The sequence below is a fragment of the Melopsittacus undulatus genome, chromosome 4 (genome assembly GCF_012275295.1).
Source record: "Melopsittacus undulatus isolate bMelUnd1 chromosome 4, bMelUnd1.mat.Z, whole genome shotgun sequence".
NCBI classification, from domain to species: Eukaryota; Metazoa; Chordata; class Aves; order Psittaciformes; family Psittaculidae; genus Melopsittacus; species Melopsittacus undulatus.
In genome coordinates this window covers 84,176,022-84,195,921 of record NC_047530.1, presented here as the reverse complement: position 1 = coordinate 84,195,921, position 19,900 = coordinate 84,176,022, and the positions used below count along the sequence as shown (strand labels likewise).

General features: G+C 41.2%; 1 protein-coding gene across 1 annotated transcript in view; it reads right to left on the bottom strand.

The window, feature by feature from the left end:
• The window catches only part of SEMA5B (semaphorin 5B), a 275,414-nt gene that overhangs the window by 180,647 nt on the left and 74,867 nt on the right, over positions 1–19,900 (bottom strand). The window contains exon 2 of the mRNA XM_005153798.3: positions 8,711–8,771. The gene's annotated coding sequence lies outside the window, so the exon portion shown is untranslated. The remainder of the gene's footprint in view (positions 1–8,710; positions 8,772–19,900) is intronic.

Here is a 19,900-nt window from a genome sequence, read left to right as displayed (position 1 = left end):
GGCAATGCTGCTAGATGTCATGAATCTAAAAGCACTTTCTGTAAAACATATGACATCATATGAAGTCATGGGTACCTTATATACTGTGCAGCCTCCTTTGTCCCTTTGACGAGGTTTAACTAGCAACTTTAGGGTACTATGGGAACAACCCCCTAAAATTACAGGGAAATTTGACTGCTTGAACTGGAGCAAAGCAGAAGGTAGTTACTCCATCAAGATTGGCTCTTCAGCACTGAAGTTATATATGTATAATTATATACATCTATACATAATATAATACATATATATAATAAATGTATATAATGTTTATGATTGTTAAGGACCTAACATATACTATCTACAGCTTGAAAGATTATAAATAGGTCTATTTTTATATGTTTTACCAAATATAAAACATGTGATTGAAACATAGAAAGAGATTCATCTCACCCTACTTTATTCACCTGAATGCTGGGCTAGACTACGCAGCGAGGTGCTCGGCATGTCAGCAGGAGACCAACACTCCCAAAGGTTGGCTCTTGTTGCCTGTGGGAGCACCTTTCTGATGAGTCACCCTCTTTCTGATGAGTCACACTCTGGAGATTCTCATCTTCCTCCACTACACAAACTGGATTATGATAGATTGTTCCAATCAGTTGTAACAAAATGTTCTGATAGTTATGCAAAATCCTGATCCTCCTCCTTTTCTCTCCCACTGTTTTGTGCCAGTATGAACCCACTGACTTTTGCAAGGTTATTCAAACTCACATCCATCTAGTTATGATACCCACTCCAAAGTCATGTTTGCCTGGACTGAAAGCTGTTGAGGGCACTGAATTAAATTGTCCTAACTTCTTCAGGAAGGTGCCCAAAAAGCAAGAGACTCAGAGATTGTCCTTTACATGAGGCCTTTCATCCTTCTCATCCAGGCTTTGTCTGAACAGCAAACTCTCACAAGTTGGGCCTGACACAAGACAACTCTACCACAAAACAACTGAGAAATATAAATTGCTGTAACAGCCCCTCACCTCAGGATGAAATGCCCTGGATGTGGTGCAAAAGTAGATATTGTTCACTGCATCACTTCCAGTGAATTTTGCTGAAGTTTTTGAGAGCTAATAAGCTGCCTGCTTCTCTTTCAGTCTTCAACAGTGTCAAGGCTGTATACAGAGAGACACATGGAAACAGTATCTTATCCGAAGGTAGAAACAAAAGAGCTTATTTCCCCATATCTGCTGAAGAATCCAGTAAGCCTCTTAGGCAGGTAGTTGAAACCACACTAATGACAGTAAAACCCTTCCCAGAACTGAAGGATCAGGAAGAAAGTAAGAAACAAGAGGAAAATGAGTATGCTTGAGGACAGCCTTAATCAAAAATGATGCACGGCGTAGGTCTCTTAGCAGACACTCTAGCACTCAGTAGTAGGACTGTTCCTGTTCTAGACTCAGCTGGGGCTGCGTTTGCACCTATGGGCACGTCTCTTCCCCACCTGCAAAATGGTGATAAATCCTTATGAATAAAATTTAGTAAATGTGAGCTAAGCCTTATTAGTAATAGGAAGCCACATTCTCCATGTCTTCAGGCAAGCAATACCCCAGGGAAATCAGCATGGGATTTCCCAGCCAAAAGGTTAGAGGACAGAGCAGAAAGCTGTGGGACAAAGCCTGCATAAAGAAATGACCAAGAGTGATACCTTTCATGTATCTCTGGAATGGTGCAAAGTAATTCCCAAGTTTAGTGTGGCATAGCAAAGCTCAGACATATTGCTCCTTTACAGAGACATTTCATCAGACAACATCAAGGCAAGTTTTGCCTTTGTTTTGTCCTTCATAACTAAAGAAGGAATCCCACAAAACTAATAAAAACTCTTATTTCATTATCTCCAAAGACTCTGTTTCAACCAGGAGCCAGCCTCTGCAGCAACTATCGTTTTGCTCCAATCTGGTAAATGTCTTCTTATTCCCTCCTCCTCCTCATTCCCACCTGGGGAATTCAGCTGCTTGCAGAAAAAAACTTGAAAAGAGAAAAAAAGGAATAAAAATGTTGGTTTGCATCACCCAGAAATGAGAACTGAAAAAAAGTGAAACTGTACGCCTTGCCCCTGGTGGCTCTGGGACTTGGAATCAAACCAAGGCCACAAAAACAGAGTATTTCTCTTTGTTAACCATAAATAAATAAATAAAGGACTACTCACTTCTGCCCTTTGGGATATGTTTTCTAAGGAGGAAGAAATTCCCTGTGGAGTTTATTATGTGTAGACGGGAAGTGTGCCTCCTAGGGAAAAAGCAGTGGGAGTAGTTTTACCCTTGGTGATTTCTTTCCCACCTTTCTGTCAGTATTTATTCATTTTGCTAGTCTCCTTCTGCTCCCTTTTGCAATAAGTGAAGCCACACAAAGGAACATGCAGGTAATTCAGCCACCTAAAACTACACAGTATCTCTTTTCCTATATAAATGAACAGTGTGTGGCCTGGGTTCATTTGCAACTGTAAATGAAACAGGCCTACAACTGTGTTCATAATCCTCCTTAATTGAATTTCTGTGACAAAACCCAGACAAAATTATTATCCTCAAGTTAACAGTTTGCATGAAGTAGCCAAGGGTTCCTGGGAAGCTTTAAAACAAATGCAGGAAAAACTTGATACCACAAAGCGGTTATTTGGTGTTGGTACCATTTGTTAGAATGGGGGAAGGTTTCCCTGGAAGAACAAGGCCGTTTTAATATGAGGGACAGGCTTGGAATTCAACAAAGGCCAAGAAAAAGTGAGAATTAAATAAGCAGCAGAAACGCCTGGATGTAAACGAGCACATGCTGCTCACACCACAGCTACTGGAAGGAGGTGTTGTTGGGTTCTCCTGGCTTTTTGAAAAGGGCAGCATCATTCACAACTTGGTGTGGCAAATTAAGAGAGTTTCACAAATCCAGGAGGACTTGAAGCAACTGTTTGGCTTATGGTGAAGTTCACACCCCACTGCAAGGGGTATCTCCTTTAACTCCCTCCATGTAGTAATTTCCTTCAACTAGATCACCAGTTCTATGGTAAATACACAGAGCATTAGTAATGATGTCAGGCTGCTGGTAAAATATCTAGACTTATTTTTAAAATGTGAGAACCACTACTAAATGGATGCAAAAAGGGCACTGCCCTGTGAGGCACTCCCATTGCTTTCAGAATAAGAGAATTAAAGCCTTTCCTATTACCAAAGTTTAGTGTTTGTTATTCTTTCAGATGATACAGATGTTTTCTTGAATGATTGGGCAAAGCTGGTGTGAAGAGAGATGTCTGTTTGCAACAGTTAATTTTGCATGTCATATGCTATGTGCTTGGACAGACACACTATTTTATTCCAGAGCACCATGTTTTAGTCATCTCTGTAGCAGCTAATAACTACAGCAAGCTAGCAAAGTTATTAGGATTCCAACCAGACTCTTCATGATTCAGTTTACATAGAGCTGATCAGAGAAGGGAAAACCATATCATCCCAAGGTGATGTCTGCCTGAGTTACCACCCCACACGCTCATAGAAATTAATAACTTTTGCAATTTAAGCAGGAGGCAAGGCTATAAGGAAACGGGGAAAGCTGAGGTAATGGAAAGAGAAGTCCTGTAGTTCCTCAGCAAGCGCCCATGTCCTGTGTGTCACCCAGCCCTCTCCCAGGCAGAGTTGTTGGAAATGTAGGGGTAGAGGAGGCTGATGGGGCCTCATATTAAAATTCACTCAGATTTCATAATTCAGAATGGAAGTAAAATAACACTAGAACTGATTAAATGAGCAATACAGTTCAGAGACAGGCAGGCAGAGACCAGTCCTCAGTTCCACAGACCTCTGTGCCTTTGTGCTGCTGTGAGATGGTGTGTCCCTGTTCCCACCCTCATTTGCAAGGTAGAGCTGGCAAAATGGGAGACCTCAGAAGACTTTCCAGGAAATGTTGCCTCTCCCAGGAAGGCAGTGGGGTAACAGCCAGGTGCTTCTGCCTTCCCCAGTGTCTCTGCTGAACCAAATGTTTCAGCAGTTGCATTAACACCTGGTTTTGAGAGAATGCTCATTAGCCCTGGAGTCCTGTGCCACTTTAAGTAACCTTTTAAAAACACCTTTTTATAGCTTGTGTGCTCTGTTTTTCCTCAGGCCACAAGTTAAACACACTCAACAACACCAGGGGCAGAATGAAACAGAAATAAATAGAAGTATATGCACATGCCTACCAACCCCCTACATACACACAAAGGATCAGGGCCAGAGATCAATGTCTTCAGGAAAAGGCACGAGGGGACAAATTCATCACAGTGCTTTGTCACTGGTGGCAAAGAAAAGAAAAAGGAACGTTTAAAAGGGTGATGAAATGTTTCAAGAAAAAGCAATATATTTTTATGTACTTGTAAAATCCATTGGCAATGACTTTTCTGGTTAATTGGTTTCAACTTATTAAGCTAAAAACCTATTTGTAAAATCCAGACATATTTGACTGCTAAGTCCAATTTCTTCACCAAAAGCCAATATGCCATTTCAAAGAAAAAAAAAAAAGCAATACAAACCAGTGTCCATTAGTCTAAAAGCACAGCACTTGGTATGGGGAAGAGAAATGGAATAGAGTGCTTGGCTTTTCAAAAACGCACTTTGGAAAAGTCATGTTACTCATACTCATTTACCTCCAAACTGCATCTCCCTTCTTCCCTGGTCTTGTGAAAATGGATGAGTATTTTGGCCCAATTATGCAGTGATTTAGAAATCAGCCTTCTGCTATCTTTCCCTGCACTTGTCATGTTGAACTTCTTCCCCCTTATTAGACCACTCTTCTTCTCATTAAATAGTCTCTCTGTCTCACTTGCCAAAGAACTGCCAATGGGCTCCTGATTTTACAGAAGAATAGACATAGCTTTAGCAATGGGAAAGGGCCTCTAATGTGCCATGGACACAGAACAGTGAAGCATGGTAATTTGCCTGTGTTAATGATGCTACTTCACAATGATCAGGAAAACAAAAATCTTTAATAGCTAAATGACACCCAGTCCTTCCACAGCCTGTTGAATTCAAAAGCAGTAGAAGCAAAACTCGATTATGTCCTTAAAGAGATGAGCTAAAAGTAGTTGCACGGTTGGTTTTTTTTTTTCCTAAATTCCTAATCTGTATGGAATCACTAAAATGGATGACTTAGTCCTGGGAGCAGGACAGGAAAAAAAAAACAATACAAGTGTTTCAAAATGTTTTTGCAGCTTAAAATCAAGGGGTAAGTGTGGGGAGGGGGGGATAAATGAACATATATGTAGATGTTTTGTGACATGCGATACACATGCATGATTCTCAACCCCCCAGATATTCTGCTCTGTGGGAGAGATTTTGTGGAAGATACCATTGAAAAGTGGGACTAAAGCATCATTACTTATTTTCTGCTTTTAGGTGAAAAGAGGAAGTCATTATTGCAGGAATGACAGAGGGGCAGTCTGCATGTGCCATTGCTTATGTCAGAGGATGCTCCAATTCCACAAAGCACTGAGCTCTTGAATGCTAAATCAACCCTGAGAAGTGTTTTCAACTTTAGCTCTCATCAGAAGCTTTTAATTTCTTACAGTTGGGTTCCCCAGGCTGCCTGGCTAGCAAAAAACTGATTGCTTTGGCCAGTCAAAGTCTGGTTGCATCAAAAAGTTAATCACAGAATCCCAAGGATTGGAAGGGACCTCGAAAGATCATCTAGTCCAACCCCTGCAAGAGCAGGGTAACCTAGAATACATCACACAGGAACTTGTCCAGGTGGGCCTTGAATATCTCCAACGTAGGAGACTCCACAACCCCCCTGTTAATCTTCAAATACAGCACATCAAGCTACTCAGTGGGAGAAATTCTGCCCCCAGACAAGACAGGCAAAATGGCACTGACTTTGATGACATTTTCTGTGTGCACCAGAAGGAACCAGGGATCATAGGCAATCATATGGTTCATGTTTGGTAATCCTCTGGCACTGGTGAAAAGCTGGAAAACAGACCCAGACATCGGTTCACAAAAAAAAGATGAAAATATTTGCAATATTGCTCATACAAGAAAAAGATTCTATGACATTTTCCAAGGGCAAAAGGAGTGATTTGTCAGCCAGTTCCAGTTTCATAGATTTTGTAGCCATCCAATTGGCACATCTCTGACATTACTTGTTCAAAACTTTCTGGTACAGCTTTGCAAAACAGGAGCAGGTTTTGAATTCAAGAGGGCTGCAGGAAGGCAGAATTACTGAGAAATTAGGAACAAGCCATTTTACAGCAACACTTGTCCAGGCATTCTTCAATTCCTGATGTTCAACATTTAACAAACCCTGAGGTAAGTCTCTATCACAATTAAGTGCTAACTTCTGCTGTAGAGTGCTTGAGGTGTTTTTGGGTGGCTTTTTTTTTAGACTATTCATTGTAGAGTTCATCAGTTGATTGTCTTATGAAATTATGTGCTTACCACAGGAAAAGTTTGTCAACCCAGGTTGAAAATAAGCACCTGAAGACTCTCTAAATACTTGTTTACTCAGTCTTGAGTAGCACTCAAGGGAAGTACTAAAATCTTCAAGACAAATGCTACACCACATATTAAAAAACCACCCAAATGTTGTATTATTAAGCCTTTCCTTACTAATGCGCCTGTTTCAGTTAAAAAACATGTTCTAAGAATTCCCCAAGATGAATGTTTCAATGGCTGGCTCAACATTTGCTTTGCAGAAAATGTAGCGACAGTTCTAGCAATGGGATTTTGGGAAGGGACATAAGAAAATCAGCATTCTGATGTCCCTTAAAGACCAAGTGATTTACTGTGATTCTAAACATTAACATTTTCTGAATTAATAATTTTGATACATTACATGTTCAGCTCTGTGGACCTTGCCAAGCTGAGACCGTAATACTTATCAGCAATTTATCAGCAACACCATGGTTGACTCTTCAGAGGCCTGAGACCTGTCCGGGCAATTTCCCTTTGAAGTCAAGAAGCCAAAGAAAGATTCCCAGCTGTGACCTAGCACAAGTGCTTCTTGAGTGGGGCATTCAATCTCCCTCCCAGAACTCACTCAAAGTGGCTTGGCAGTGTGAAAAAGGCATGTTGCTTTCCAGAGGCTGATGGCAAAATAAACCTTCACCCCTGGGGCAAAATTCACTTCTGCAGCAGGAATGGAAGAGATGCTCTTCCAGACATTGCACATCTCATACGGGTCAGGGCATAGAAACAAGAGAACTCTCACTGCTAAATGAATAGCCATCTCCTCATTCCGCCACGCCAGGGAAGTACCAACTCCTCCTTTGGGGCAGCAGAAGCGGTGGAAAGAAACTCAAAGAGACAGTGCAGCCCTTTTAATGAGGCCATGGAGATCCCTGTGCTGCAAAGCCTTTAGCTATTCAGTGAGCACATCAAGAGTAGCCTGATGTCATGGCTACTCCCTCCTCTGTCCTTGTCTAAAGCAACAGCAATGCAGCAAAAGCATGTGAAAAGACAGACTGGAGTACAGTTTCATATTAGTTCCACATGGTACAGAGTTTCACATAGTACATAGTTCCAGAGTTTCATCTCTGGGTGTCTCTCTTGAGTGTGAACAGTACTCCTCATGTACAGGATTGCCAACACCATTTGGAGTGGTGGAGTTGTACAAGGAACTTGCAATAGCAACTTAAATAACATCTATGATTTCCCCTGTAGATTCTGCAAGATGAATGCGTAGGTGCAATCATTAGATTCATTAATTCTCAAACAGTAATATCTCTTTTGCTTGCTACTTGCCAGGCAGATATAGCCACCAGGGTGTGCAGCTATTAAATGTAAACCACAATTCCTATCACCCTTTTTTGTTCTTCACCTTCCTTTTACCGTGCATTTTCCTTGAGCTCTTTCTCTTTTGATCTCCTTGAGAAAAATGGCTTCCTTTATTGATTAAATTACAAATTCCAACGGCGGGTTATTGAGTTATATGATAACACCTGACAAAAGCCATCAACAACAATTGAAATAAAAGGAAAAATTAGCACTCTCTTTATTACTAAAGATTTGGATGTTGAGTAGCTGACTGAATTAAATGGAGATTGAGCAGATCTGAGAGAGTTGATTAGGAAAAACAATGCAGAATTCAGAAAAGAGGCACTAAAATTTATAACTCACTAATTCACCTTAGAAAAATGTGGGAAAAGTTGAGGAAGAGAAGGAAAATAAATCTTTTTCAAGCATTCACAACCAGGAACTGCACCAAAGCTTGCCTTTGTATTAAGATTTCTCAGATACCCAACTCTGACAAGTTACCAAAAGCCAATACATGACCAGGTGAGCACCACTTCAGGCTAATCCATTCAGCTTCTAGTAGGCCTTTTTAACTAGTGGTATCAAAAGCAAAATAAGGCTCTTGGCCTTTGTTCTGTGGCTATGAAGAGCATGCCAGCTTTTGGTAAATACATAACTGCATTTTATTCAGTGCTCATCTAAGCTAATGAGGTATTTTTATTTTTGTCTCCTTGTGGCATTTCCTGCAGTACTGACAGATGTCTCAGGCTTTCTTCCTGCAGATTAAGCAACCATTATTGGAATTCTTCAACTAAACAGGAAGCTGATAAAACAGAGTGTCTAAAATGGCATGATCAACTTCAAAACCATGTCATCATCCAGTCACTTCCTTGCAAGCTTATTGCAAGGTAGTCTAGCAAAGATCACTTCTAGCAAGGCTCTGAAAAGAGTATAAACATGGCTGTTACATCAAGGTTGCAAACATGATATTATTTACTTACAGCCTCTGCATTACTGAAGTGTCATCTTCAAAGTCATGCTCCAGGGAAAATCCTCAGTAACCTGCGAAAACACCAGAAAAAGAGTCTTCAGTAGATATTTCTTTCTAAGTCTTCTATCTGATGGGAAAGAGAACTTTAACATCAAATTTTGATATTATTTTGGAAACAAAATGAAAATGTGAAGATCGTCTTATTTAACCACAAAGCAGTGTAAAAAACCTCCCTAATGCTCATCCAAAGGTTGCTTCAAAACTTGCTGCAGCTGCAATCATCTTCTCTATATCTGCTTTCTCCAAAAATCCTAGCCTACAGATTTACTAGCAGCAAATGTTTGTAGAAACAATAAATAACATATTCAATCGAGCTCAGAAATTGTGCAGCCTTGCCTGAACTTTTCACAATCCTGAATGCTTCATCCTTACGAAAGAGACAAGGAGTTGATTTTGTCCCAGTTTCCAAGTGGGAAAATTGCACCAGTGAGAAATGTAGGCTGTGAACATACATCTTGCTCCTCACTGTAGTGCTCTGCTTGGGGACATTCCTGTCCCCACCACCCTGCCTCATCATTCACCTGAGCTAGAGTTCATTGTACCCTCCATTCTGTCAGCAGAACTACTCACAAGTGCAGCCAGATACAGGTTAGTAAAGACCTATTTAAACTGTTCAAGCCAATCCAGGAGCTACAGCCAGATTAAGATGTGTGAACACAGCCTACACGATTTACCCCAGGTCTCACAGCAAGCCTGGCGGGGCAGGCAGCTAACATGATAGCTGCAAACCCATATTTCCCCTTCTTTGAAACACGAAGGGTACTGATCCCAAGCAAAACACAGAATTAACAGACATGCTGAAGAAACCCACACCTCAAAGGTTATTTTCATCATTTTCACCATTTTGTCTTGCCCAAAATCCCCAATTCCACCACAATCTCATGAAAGTAGAGAAAAAATTATTACAGCTTATAATAAATTTTAGATTTTTTCCCCCTAATGATTTATCTTTTAATTTTGTATTACAGCATCACACCAAAACCTACCCTGTGCCTGAGCACAGTGCAGACAACGGCTGTGGTAGTCCCTGTGCCCTGGAGCTTACCGGCAAGATATCAAGGAGCTAGAAGTGCAGGCAGGGAAACGACAGAAACAGCAAAAATCACAGGATGCTTCTGCACAGTGGTTTGTGAGCACAAATCCCACTCAGCCAGTAAGAAATGACTCACTGTGAAGAGGTTCTGACCCTGCTACCTATTATGCTCAACAGCCGATCTCACTGAAATTATTTATCTAGTTATTTACATGGCTTCCATTAGAGCAATGGCTGAGCATTCACAAACCAGATGGTTTTTTCCTCACCACACTCCTGAGAAGGAGCACATGCTGTTAACTACATCACAGACAAGGAATAGAGATACTAAACAGACAAATGTTTTTTCCAGTCTGTCAAAACCCTGTATCATGCCAAAGGGCTCCTGTGGGTTAAGGTGCTGCACTCAGGGACCAGCTATCAGACTTAAACCATAGGCAGACCTCTCACCACCCCGGTAATTCTTCCTTGAGCATGGGCTTCTAAATTGTGCTAATAAGGAAAGGGAAAAGATGGAAAGGGGAAAAGGGAAATGGGAAAAATAGAAAAAGGAAAATAGAAATAAAAAAGAAGAAAAAGTCATAATAAATACTGCAACATCTGAAAAAAGCAAACTGCAGCAACAGAGGACCCAGTCACTCGATTCACTGAGAGGACTGAAGTAATTGTTTTCTAGAAGAAGCATCATTCATCACATTTCCATAACCCTGAAAATAGTCTCACAGTCCCTTCTTTCAACATTTTAAGACTAACATGCATATGAACTCTCACATTTCCTTTCTTCCCCTATCAGTCTTCTGTTGTGGAAGAAATCATGGGAAAAGGACAAAGATGTGAAGATTTCTGCAGCTGTTCTGCCAGGGCTGAATCATGAAGACGGGAAACCCAAGGACAGAGCAGCACACAAAAGGACTCAGCCTTCACTGCCAGTTGACTCTTGCTCTTTAAAATGGTTAGGGAATCATTTTTGCTGATATCCCAGGAGGCAGAGCTCAGCATACCAGGTTGTAAGAAAATAAGACACATCTGATAGCTCAAACCCCCAGGACTGGTAGTCTTTTCTAAGAAGTAAGCCACTGGTCAGCACAAACTGAGATTTGATCACCAGAAGGACTTGTCTGCAAACTGCCTAACTCTCTAAACATAATAGACCCCTTCTGGCCAGAGAATAGAGGATTCCTGAAACTCACCCTTTGATCTGCAAGAAACTGAGCCTTCTCCTGAAATTACTCCTCAGATGTTTAATTCTCTCTCAGGTTACAGGATGAAACCTTTCCTATCTCTCTATTACAGCAGCACAGACAGATGGGATAGTCTTCATCTTTCAGAACTTTGGAAGTTCATTTCACATTTGTTTAAACAGGAATGGGATGTTCAGAACTCCTGTTGAGGTAAAAGAAAAATCAGACCTGTAGACTGTGTTCAATCAAAGCCAAGAAAATCCCAAGCTCAGTAGTCCCTCCACAGTGCTGCCATCAATTTAAAAAGAAGCAGGGTAATGTAAGTAGCATAGTATAATGGTCAAACTTCCACCTCCACACATGCCTCCAAATCTGTGCTGTCTTAGCCAAAGCAGGCAATTCCCAAATTTAAAGAAGAAACTGTCCATCCCGATGCAAAGAGCCTGTGGGCCTACAGGCAACATCTAGCTCAACATCTAGCTCACAGCAGAAGAAAGCAGGCACCTCCACTCTCCCCAAGGTTACACTTGCACCTCCACAGCTGCCAGCTGAGTTCTGCTCAGTGGGATCTGCTGGCAGGGGCACGACTACCACCTTCTCACTGACTGCTCCCCCCTCCCTGGGCAAGACACATTGCTTTGTGCTGAGCATGCACAAGGAGAGTACAAAAATGCTCACAAGCCCTTTTGAAAAATCTTCAAGCACTGCAGATAAAACCCCTGTGACTGCCATAGTGCAGGTGGAGCTGTACCAGAGCCACCACAGGATGTGAATGTCTACTTTTCATTGATGAGTTTTAGCCTCTCTTCATGTCCAGGCCAAGGCAGGGAGATGTTATTGTCCTTTTCCAAGCTATAAAAAACCCCAACACAGCAGATGGGTTAGACACTTCACCCAAGATCCCTCAGGACACGCACATCTGTACTGCAAACTGATCCCAAAATGTCACAAACCCAACCTACTGCCCTTCCCTCCAGCCCAGCCTAATTCTCTGAATTTCATAATGATTCAAAGCACTATTTAAAGCCCCTACAGTTACGGATGTGTGCAAGGAATTAAGGCTGAGCCAAAAAAGTTTGAATTCAGCAGCTCTGGTTGGGATTCTTCTTGGTAATAGTGAAACATAGAGATGTGGGGTTTTAACATGACATGGAAAAGGTGGTATGTGTCATATAGGTTATGAAGTAAAACCCCAAGAAGATACAGTAACAATGCCAATGTTCTCTCCTTCCCAATGAACCTGTTTCCTCAACAGTTCAGTGGTGGCCACCCAGGCCAGCACAGCTTGCCCAAGCCTGCTGCTTGCTTGCATAGCAAGGGCTGCTATGAAATAGGAAAAAAAAAATAGATACAGAACAGCTACTAATACCTCTTGCAGTCTCCCAGTATAAAGGAAGTGGCCAGGCACAGTTACACACTGAAATGAAGGACAGCCAGGATAGCTGACAAGGTTCAGAGGTCCACAGCCATGGTTTACTGCTCAAACTGTGCTAAGCTATTTAGGTAAGCTTTATTATTACAGATGGTATTGCTTGCCCTAGATCTGATGACCAAAATGGGGCTGTTCTCCATAATCCTTTAGAGGCTGCTTATAAATCAGAGAACACTTCACCTCTGGACACATGGCACTAACAGATAATAACATAAATGGTCTAATGTTTTAACCTTAACAGGCATTTGCTTGGGTTATTGCAGACAAAAATGAGGTCAGGGGCTGTGATCATGAGCCTTAAGTTAGAAGAGCCTCAGCCTGGGGTCATCTGCACCAGTCTGGCCTTTATAGTACTCTGCACATAGCTGACACATAACAGCAAACTGCAGGCTGGAGTTGCAAAGGTAAGGGGGGGCTACACAGTGAGAGATCTACCCCCACACAGCTGCACTCCACAGGCAGCAGTCACCACCCCTCTTGGACTCTGTCACAGTCTTTTTGTCTATTAGAAACAGCAACAGCAGCTACATGATTGCTCTGAAAATAATTTCAAAGGCATCAACCCCTAAAACCACACAGGAAATACAATCTGCTTCTATATGAGCCCTTCCACTTTTCTCAGGCATTGGAGGGATGTCCTTCATAAAACATAAGAGCAGACTCTTGTTCAGACTGAATATCTGTATGGTTCCTTGGATACCAAAGAGAGCCCAAAGGCAGGTCTTGGCATCTCATCCCCTTCGTATAAACTCTTTCAGAAAGTTAGAACTGACTTTGACATGAACATGATGAGAAGTAGGGAGCTATCTCTACCATTCTGGGGAACATGCCAAACCCTGTATTGACACTCCCCACTCTGTTAAAAACAAAACAAACAAAGCAAAAAACCCCAACAAAAAACAGCTCTCCTGTTTGCTACTGATTAGGCAGCCGAATTAAAACTGATGAAGTGATTGGATAGGATCCAAAGCTGTTTATCTGCACATAAATCACAGCCATGCTTTACTCAGCCAGTATGGATTTACTGAGCTAGGGGAAAGACCTCTTATTCAGAATGCTGATTATTATAGCAATTAAAATATCAATGAAGCAAACATTTGGGATAGAAAGCTGTTAGGGGGTCCTGGAGAAATCAGTCCATTAGATATGAATTCAAACAAATTTTTAATTTAAAAAAAAAAAGCTTTAATAGAGTGTTGGTTTGTTTCTTCTGATTAAGTATATGATGTTAGAAAAATCCAATTCTAAAGGAGGAAAGACACAAATTAACTAGGTGGACATGCCAAAGGAGATTAAAAAGGAAGGCTGATACATATTTCATGATCACAAGGGAATAAAAAAAATTGAGAGATGTACTGTCAAACCAGACTCAGTGTTAATAGCTAAAGTATATGGCAATAAGAACTGCTGTTCCCACAGCTATTCATGTAAACTGAAAATTGGGAGCAGGCTGCAGCAAAAGAAAATAAATCACACTTTTTTTTTTTTTCACTTTGAAAATATGTGTAAAATAAAGCCCTACCCCCAGCATTCACCCTCTGCAACCCAGCTCCCCAGCAGCAAGACAAGGACTGTCATTTCAGCAAGCTACAACTTCCAGGCAAGTGAGACAAGTGACAATTTCTTACTATTAATCATGGCTTATGTATTTATGCAATTTTTCTACTTATCAGAATCACTGGCCTGGAGATTATCTCCCCCTTCCCTTTTGAGTCTTGAGAAACTATTTAACATGGGAAGTGGCTAAGGGGGGGCAAAGAGGGGAGAGTGTCATGTAGCCAAGTTACGCATCACAGCTGGAATTTGGGATGATGTCTTGTAGTTCTGACTCCTTCGGCCAAGTTTCATACAGGAAGCATGAATGAGCCAAGGGTGCAGTGAAATACACTGGAGCCAATAAACAGCACTTGACTCCATTAACACACTCATGCTATGGATCCCATCATGACAACCTTAGTCACCTTGCAACGTGTTTGTTCACAAGGTAGCCAATGACTTGCACAAGGGAAAGGTTCAGGAGCCAAGAATATCCTCTGATGAAGCCTTACAGATGCGGAGTACGTACGTATGTGAGATGTGCATGCAGATCCCCTGCAAAAGAGGGAAATGCTGCTCATATATAAGGCTTTTATTCTGAAAATACTGGCTATGGAAGGTCATGGTGTTACCAGTAAGGTGAAGAGCAAATTGGAACATTACAAGCCCTGGGAAGATAACCCCTTCTTGGACAGATGCTTCTCTCCAAGCCAGGGTTGGGTACAGGGGAACCAAAGAGAAGCAGGCATCCCATCAGTTTATGCAGGTTTTGCCCATATGAAACAATCTGTTCCAGCTGTGCCACAGAACAGGAATGTGTCACCAAGTGACTGGCAGAAGGGATTCACTCTAAGACCCTGGTTTTGTCTTCAATGTTAGATTATTTACCTTTTTTCCCCCAGTTACCCACAGCACACACACAGTGCTGACCCTCTCCGCTCAACAAACCTTGTGCACCAGTCCCCCCCTCACCCAAACAAGAAGGTGGCTTCATATTTAATGAAATCCCCTTAGATGACCAGGAAAATGTTTCTGAATTTCTTAGATTAAAATTTTGTAACATTACATTACAAGTCTGGTGGTTACTTTCAAAAGCTATTAGTAACAAGAATAATTTCACCCAGCATAAAAATACCTCCATTTTTTTGTGCTGGAGTAAGAGATAACATTTGACAAATGTAGCTGACAAATTACTTCATAAATTTTGGAGGCATCAAGATAAAGGGCTTTATATAAATGTTGTATGATTTTTTTATGTATATATATAAAACACTTTTACTGGACTGTTGATAAAAGCCTGAGCTACAAAGGACCTCTTTCCCCCAGTTGAGAAAAGGCAAGCTGCTAGACAAATCAGTTCAATCTCTGCCTTTCAAACAACATAAAGCAGTATAACTTTCAGGACTAACACCTCATCTGTTTTTTTCCAGACTGCCTATCAGGAATCAAGGAGTAAGTAAACATTTGAAAAGTGTTCCTCTGAGAGCAAAGGTTTAGATTTGAGTCACAGGATCCATTGAAAAGAAAAATTGCTTCTGTGCATTGGGACAGTGTCTTCCTTTCTGAAAACTTTCTACAAAGAATAAATGGAGATAATCTTTTTACAAGGTATAGCCCATATGGAAATTCATTATTGCTTCCCTTTTAAAAAGTCAGGATAGTTCAGAAAGGGAGAAAGGGGCTACTATTAAAAAAAATAAGAAGAAGTATGCACAAGATTTCCTAATAATTATAGCCAGTAAAAGCACAGTTAAAAAGATTTACCATGGTCTAAAGTGAAGCTCCTGTTGATGGGAACATGAGATAAACAAAAGAGGAAAAGACATAATAAAGCCCTAACTCACTAACAGTATTTAATGCAGAAGTGGGGGTATGTATACACAGAGATTGTTGATTAAATACTTTAAGGATCCATTCTTTTCCTAGTACAAAACACTCCCTAGAGTAGGTTCAGCGCTGCCACTCCCTGAAGACTGCATTACTGCTTGTTAGCCCTGCTCAATCACTGCTGTGGAAGCACAGATGAAAAGAATCATTGTTCCTGCTTTACAAAAGCAAAACTGAACCTCCAGAGGTGAGTGATTTGCACAGGATTTTTCAGCAAGCCAGTGGCACAGCTGGGGGAAGGGAGGAACCCAAACTTAAGGGCCAGTGTCTCCCAAACGCTAGTCCCCATTGCTTGCAATGTTTCTACAGAGAACACCATGAAGTTAGACATTATTTTCATTCCTGCCTACTCCACATACAGCTATAACTATTAATTTAAGTCTGTCACCAAAAGCATGTATGTGACGTGGAAGGTCACAGAGGCAGGGCCTGGGATACTGCTTGAAGACAACATTTACATCTAAATTCTAGTTTCAACAGGTGTACATCTAAATAAACTCTTTCCTTCAGTGGATTTACATTGGTGATAAAAATTTGATCCTAAAAGGTCTAAATTAAACCTACAATTGCTTGGAAATAGTTTTCTGCTCTAGCTGACATTCAGCCCAAATTCAGACTGACAACATAGCATAAGTGTGGCAGGGACCTGAGGACAGAGCATAATCCTGCACTATATGCACAATGTGATACCTGGACAAAGCAATGTAAGTCATAGAGCCAGACAGAGCACCCTGGGTGGTCACGCCAAGCTGCACACTTTTCTTTAACACTGATTAATTTAGGTGATTGGATGAGTCAAAGATTCAGAGGGCTTTAGTTCATTACTTTTTTTTTTCTTTGGCTAATGCAAGAGAAATTTTAGGAGACAGAGGATCTTTTTAGCATACAGTCATGACTCTCATCAGCATTGAAAATATGAATATGAATATCAGGAGTTCAAGTGGAGACAGAAAATAATTGCAAACATCTTCAGTCAAATAAAATGTCTATTCCTCTTCCAAAGAGTACAGCTGCTGAGCACCATTCTGGGAGATGAAGATCAGAGAAGTAAAACACATCGATCAAAGTTCACTCTTTGCATTGTTTCTAAACCAGACCCAGGATATAGTGAGTAGATCTGCCCAGGAAATTTCCAAGACCACTCTCTTCTTACCCTAAAGCTTGATTTGTCAATAACAGCACATCCAGTCTTTTGGTTTTGCCACACCCAGTAAAAAAAACGTGTGAGGGGACCAAGCTTGTCTTGGTCTCTGTCAGCACCCTGTGCAGCTCCCTGCTGCCTCATGCTGCAGGACTCCAGGGGAGCACCTAATGGGATCTGCTACAGTGCTGATGGCTCCTAGCCATCAACACCAGCTTGCAGCAGCCATACCACAAACTAAAATACTGAAAGTGCAAGCAGATTTTATGACCAAAATCACAGGGCTTCTAGGACTCCCAATAAGCAGTCAAATAGCTCTTAGTAAAGATAACATTCCTCTGCCTCTAGACTGCCCACAGCACAGAAGGGACTTATTTGAGCAAGCCTCCAGAGCATAATGGGCAAACAAGTATTTCTTTCCTCTAGGGACAGTGGCAGTCTGTCCCTTTGGCTATGTATTTTTCTCCAGCAGAAGGATTAGGCCATATGGTCCTGTCTTCCCTTGTCAGAATACCAAATCTATGCTCAGTATACCAACTTGCAGATAAGCAGATCCTGCAGATCTCAATCCTGTATCTGGGGTTCCTGGGGCTTACTGAAGACCTTTCTGCTGACTGTTGTCTGCAAATGTCATCACCTGATAAATTCCTGCAGCCTCCTTCATGCCTCTTCTTTCTCAGAGGACTCCCAGGCTAGAAGCTGCCTGAAGGACCCGCCACTTCCCCTGAAACTGATTTGTGTGAACCCACATCTTTGCCAACAGTCCAAAGTGAAATGAATCCACAGGATGGGACAAGATGGGTTATTCTGGAAAACTATATGTTGGGTCCATTATTGTACAAAATCAGAGAGAAACATTTTCTATTTCTGTCAAAAAAAAAGTTTCTATAAGGAACTTAAAAATACCTTTCTATTTTCCAAACAGAAACTCCAGCCTTTCCAAAGTGGAAACTTTTCCTAGTTTCAGACAGCACAAACTGGGCGCAAACTATAAATAGCATCTTCTTGTAACACTACAGTGGAAAAGCAGTATTACAAAGCTAACCCCATGCAATGCTGTTTACTTAGTCTGGGATATATTCTAGGAGTAAACTAGTTTCCATTTCACCCTTCCCCTGCCCAAATTGCATCGCATCTACTTATACAGAGTTATTGTGAAGTAACAGGTATTTGTGTAACAACAAACTCCGGATAAACACACCAGCAACATTAATAGGAATTTGAACAGATATAGCTAGGGCCTGAATGTGACCTACATTACATTTTTAGTTAAACTGCAATTCTCCCAATCATGAAATAGCATCTGCAAAAGTTGCATCAATTCCCTGCACTGCAGCAGGCACACATTTTTTGAAGCCAAATGGTTACAGAAACCCACCTACTCCACACACAGTCTGAAATAAAAGGTCCTTGAGCCCAACAAAGTCAAAGTCTTATTTCATCCAGTGACAGCAGAATTAAGAAATCCCTGAGCCATTTGAAAAACCCTACATCTAATGTCTGCTGCAACGGCCTCAGAAAACAGAGGCCAAGTGTTCCAGCTCCCAGATTTGTGTTTTAATTACTTTGTACATACTCCATCACTGGGGCAGGAGAAACAGAATGATCAGAGACCAAAATCCCTCACACTGAGCAATCTGAAGATATAGAGACATGTCATTCCATCACTAACTCACCAGCCTAGAGGCCGAGGCCAAGTCCAAGACAAATGTCCTGGCAGCAGCCCAAGGTCAGCATCCCAGAAGGTGAAACAGTTAAGAACTAGTGAAATAAACACTCTCTCTCAGAGGCAGTCCCACTGCAGTCTTCTCTGAACCCCCTGGACTCTGCAAACTTTCTTCTCTGGCATACCTCTCTGGCCTTCTTCCTATTATTTCTCTCATAAGATTGTTTGTGGCTGATTTACCTGAAAATTAATAAATAAATAAATAAATGTATAATTTTCCTTTTTTCTCCTGCCCCCCCCATTAAAAGTGTGCCTGCATTTGGCTGATACAATAATGATGTTATAAAGTTCTACTTAAGCAGGGCTCTCTCTACTTCCATCAGGTCCTTCCTCTTTCCCTGAGTTATGTGACTAGGATCTTGGGAAAATAACCTTCCTCGTGAGCATTGCCTCCCCTTCTCCCTTGTGCCTCCTGAGAACATTTTTTTAAACTACTTAGATGATCCCATGCCTGGTCTGAGTATCAAGTCTGATTTAGCTATCATCTCTGAAGGCCTCACTTTTCATCCATCACTGACCAGGACACAGAATCCCTATTCAATATAAACATGACTCAGTTTAATTTTTCCAAAGACCACTTGTTTACTTTCTGGTAGAGACCAATGAGTAAATATTAGTTGGCTGGCTAGAATTTCATGAAGCCTAAGTAAAATGAGGACTCCAGATAGCTGAGATGCAGCATAAACATATGTTAAAAGGTTTGTAATCGTCCCCAAGACTACAGAGGCATCCTCTGAGGCAGCCAGGAAAGGGACTGAAGTCAATTTTATGAGTCTTGGTGTTAAAACATAACCCACCTTTCCTCCATATCTCTGTTCTCAGAAAATACTTACTTTCTGAGGTTCTGCCTAGCTAGCAAATACCTAAAGCTAGCAGTTACCCACCTCCAGTATCAACTCAGTTACAATTTTAATTGCTATTGGTTTCCAAAGTCGTTGTCTCTTCTCATAGTAATTTTGCTGAAAATATACCCCCCGTTGCTGCATGGGCTCCATTCTAATCAAGCAGTGCTGCTCTCTCCACATGTTTGGCACTGCATTTAAAAATCAAAATGCCAAATTCCCCTGCAAACAACTCAGACGCAGCACTTATATATGCCTATCAAATGCAGAGAGGAATTAAACTTTGACCCTAAATAAGCTGATATATGAAAACATGACAGCATTTCTTTGACTAGAGGAAAATAGAGATTAGCTATATAAAG